Here is a 5000-nt window from a genome sequence, read left to right on the forward strand (position 1 = left end):
TAAGATTCATTCAGTCTCTAATCTGGAAGCAAAGAGAAACTCGTGACTTGGCCTCTTCTTTTTTGAACGACAAAAACAACAGCTGCAACTGCAAATACTACAGCTACAGTCTAACAACAACCATATCAACAACTTCAATAATAATAATAATAATAATAATAATAATAATAATAATAATAATAATAATATTATTATTATTATTATTATTATTATTATTATTATTATTATTATTAAGAAGAGTGCCCAGATGATTTCAAAACGTCAGTAATAAAAGCGTGCATCGGCCGTACCCTCTCCCTCTGCTAATCCCGGAGTGCCTCCTCCGACGAACTTGAACACGTCGTCCCGACGCTAGTTGACAACGGATACTCTTACCGTCAAGTAGCAAGTTTGTCGAAGAACGGCGTCGACAGGTGGTATTAGCGGGAGTGCCGTGCCCTCGGGAGGGTGCAAGACCATAAAATTATTCTTCAGGGGAGACATGAATACGGAGTGCAAGCAGGACGCAGCAGCCCTGAAGAAAGTCATTCGGCTCATGTAACCCCTGCCGAAGTAGACGCGACAATCGACCTTACGATCAATGATAAGGATAGGAGGAATGGCCAGTACCTCATGAAGAGCAGCCCCTTCGTCAGCAGCGATCCCATAAAGAGAAGAGGAGTGGTCTACTAAATACTGTGCCCCGAGAATGGGTGTCACAACTTTTGCATTGCTATGACAACGACTCCCTTTCTAACAGGATCGCCGTCCAACTTCTTGAAGGAGAATGAAGGAACAAGGCAACGCCCCTAACGCCAGCAGATGGTAGGAATACCAGAATCCTCGGCGGCGACATTGACCACCGCCGCCTCCGTCACAAGGAGGCCCTCGCCATTTTGCGGTGGAACCCTACACTGAATATTATCCAAAAACCCTCCTTCTGCCGACTACCGTCAGGAGAACAACGAGGCGTGCCCTGAGATAACGATACAGCCACCCTCCACCACGGGTGGCGAGCAGAGCCCAACCAATCAGAGCCCTTGTCGGTCAGCCAGACTAGCAGCCAATAGATCTCCGTAATATGACCGACTAGCGAAAAAGGTCCCCTTCTCTTCTAAACAAGTTTTCGGGTATAATTATGAAAATTCAGGATTAGTCAATTTGACACCTGTTCTATAGCTAACCCTCTCGTTGAGAGTCCAATCTCACTTTGAGTAACCTCCGTGTGGAGCCGACGTACTTCCCAAGATTACATCTAGGGCAATTAAATAAATATACGACTCCTGAGGTCATTAGTGGATCAGGTTTCTCCTTATGTTTAAATAGAGATCTAATATTCATTGGGTTGCAGGGTATTAGCTTTAATTCAATGGCAGGTAAAAATTTCTCGACTAACAACTTCAATTCACGATAGAAATTTAGGCCATGAATAAATGGGACACTTGCATATAATCGTAATGTTGGTACTGTTGGTATTTTAATTTTAGGATGGAAGATATTGTTTAAAAATTTGCAGAGGTGTTTATAAACAAGTTTGGATGGAAAGCAATTGTCAGTGAAATATTGGTGGAGATAGATTATTTCACTGTGGAAAAGATTCCAATCAGACGTTATGATAAAAGCTCTTTCATAGGGCTTTTAACATAACGTCTGATTCGAATCTTTTTCATATATATGTTTATATATTATATATATATATATATATATATATATATATATATATATATATATATATATATATATATATATATATATATATATATATATATATATATATATATATATATATATATATATATATATATATATATATATATATATATATATATATATATATATATATATATATATATATATATATATATATATATATATATATATATATATATATATATATATATATATATATATATATATATATGCAGTATGTATGTATATGCATGTCATGACTGCAAGTTTTTCTTGTATGCAAATTTCGTTGAATTCTATGGCTTTTTGATTGTTGATCAACTTCTTATTAATTGGACAATATTTTCTGAATCTTCTACGTTCTTCCAAATTCAGTTGATGGCACAAAAAACGAAGATTAACTCTCTGTTCCATTTACTAAAAACTCAACACCACAGCTGTTCCGTCACTCGTCGTGACCTCTTCAAAGTGTATAATCTGAACATGTTGTTTTAGATTTAGCTAGCCTTGTGCCAGCACGGGCTCTTGCTCTAGAGCAGCCCGTAATAATCTGAACATAGCGTCTTGTTGTTTTGTTACAGTGTGCGGACGGATAATAGCGTCAAAAGACTAATGATACAATAAATCATTATAATATTAATAATTGCAAAAAAAATTTTAATTTATTCACAGGTATTAAAGTTACAGTACAATAAAATTTATACTAAAATAATAATTTAATTTGTGAAAAATAATGAAAACAAAACCACGTGTTCTGGTGGCAACAAACAAAACAGAAATGGAAATGCAGCTATTATACGGATTACGGGGCAGGGGAGTTGAAGGGGGAGGACAGAGAAAGTGCGTGAGACAGAATCACGAGCTTTTTCTCCCTCCCCCCCTTTCAACTCCCCTGCCCCTATAATCCATATAATAGCTGCATTTCCATTTCTGTTTTGTTTGTTACCACCAGAACACGTGGTTTTGTTTTCATTATTTTTCACAAAGTAAATTATGTTTTTATTATAAATTTTATTGTATTGTAACTTTAATACCTGTGAATAAATTAAAATTGTTTATTTTGTACTTATTGATATTATAATCATTTATTGTATTATTATTGTTCGATGCTACATATCCGTCCGCACTCTGTAACAGAACAACAAGACGCTATGTCCAAGTTATACACTTTGAAGAGGTCACGACGAGTGACGGAACAGCTGCTGGTGTTGTTTTATAGTAAATGGAACAGAGAGCTAATCTTCGTTTTTTTTGCATCAACAGAGTTTTGAAGAAGTAGAAGATTTAGAAAATATTGTCAAATTAATGGAACAGTTGATCAACAATCAAAAGGCCGAATTCAACGAAATTTGCATACAAGAAACTTTTGCCCAAAAGCACACACACACACATTTTATTTGTCCACACACTGAATTATATAATATATATATATAATATATATATATATAATATATATATATATATATATATATATATACACACACATACACATACATACACACACACACACACATATAACAAGTATTTATAAACATGAATGCACATAAAATATATATTTATATATTTATATATGCATATACACATACATGCATACACAATCTCTCTCATCTCTCTCTCTCTCTCTCTCTCTCTCTCTATATCTATATATATATATATATATATATATATATATATATATATATATATATATATATATATATATATATATATATATATATATATATATATATATATATATATATATATATATATATATATATATATATATATATATATATATATATATATTATATATACATATATTTATATATATATATATATATATATATATATATATATATATATATATATATATATATATATATATATATACATATCTTATATATATATATATATATATATATATATATATATATATATATATATATATAGATATATGTATGCATGTATTTATATATGTATATGTGTTTGTGTGTGTACCAGTATGAGTAAGAAATATCTAATGCAGAAAGCACGAAAGAAGAGTTGAGGCAAGTGGAGCAAGGAAGGTCTGAAAATGAAAAAGTGTATTTGTGAGGAACAGAGTAAAATTATCTCTGGAAACAAAACACTTAACTGTTTGGAGAATCCCTTCAATCAACTTTTTCCTTGAAGTGAAGAGAGATCGCCCAGAGAGAGAGAGAGGGGGAGAGAGAGAGAGAGAGTGAAAAAGCCGATATGAACTGCCTCCGCTGCGTAGGTGCAGCTAGGGTTCAAAGGACCTTTGTACTTTGTATCTAATTTCATCACTTTTGGAAGGAGATGAGAATCAGATGGTGGAGGATCTAGTTCAGGCAGACGAGAGAATCGCCGAGGAAGCCCGATTAAAGCCCCATCACGAGTGAGACGACAACGAAAATGAAGAGGAAGAAACCTACGAGGATAGTGAAGAGGAATGAACAAGAAGAGGATGAAAATTCAAGGAAACTGGGAAAGAAGAAAGAGGAGAAAAAGCCTGATTAACCAAAATTGTGAAGGATTTTGACCGGTCACCAGTTGATGCTGGAGCATCGTGTTCCAGGGGACGCTGCGATCTCCTTGGCCCAGTCGGTGAGGTTGGCTGGAGGATGGGTGTGTGGGAGGTGGGGGGACCTCCCATTGCTGGGTGCTGCCGGGGAGCAGCAGTCAACACCCATCCTGCAGTCAACCCCATCAAATGGGCCGAGAAGATCGCAACGCCTCTGGAACACGATGCTCCAGCTGCATCAACTGGTGACCGGTCAAAATTTCACATTTTGGTTAATCAGGCTTTTTCTCCTCTTTGTTCTTTCCCAGTTTTTGAATTTTCATCCTCTTCTTGTTCATTCTTCACTGTCCTCGTAGGTTTCTTCCTCTTCATTTCCATTGTCGTCTGACTCGTTCTATTCATCGCCTTTACTGCCGAGGAAACTGAGTATCTTGGAACGCTTTATCTGCCAAGTCCTTGATCGACTCCCTGACAGCGTCGTATTCTCGTCTTTCGTCGGCATCACAGAGGAGATCGTTGGCAAAGTTGATCTTCTGCATAATTTCCTTCAAGCGTTCTCGTTCTTCGTTGGACCCGCGGCACCTATCAGGGCTGAACTTGAGTGCCCGCTTCATGTAGGCCCACTCTATTTCCTTCGAAGTGGCATCCTCTGGAACACCTAAGACGTAGTACGGGCAGCCATGGCGTTGCATTCTTTGCAGGTTTTTTGCGGCTGCGACCAAATCTTCTCGATCCTTCAATTCCTCAAGCTGGACTACAGCTTCAATGTGTCTGCCAAGCAACAAGAGAGACAGTCCTAGTTTTATCCTGCAGTCCACTTGATCGT

This window comes from Macrobrachium rosenbergii, chromosome 46, assembly GCF_040412425.1.
Source record: "Macrobrachium rosenbergii isolate ZJJX-2024 chromosome 46, ASM4041242v1, whole genome shotgun sequence".
NCBI lineage: Eukaryota > Metazoa > Arthropoda > Malacostraca > Decapoda > Palaemonidae > Macrobrachium > Macrobrachium rosenbergii.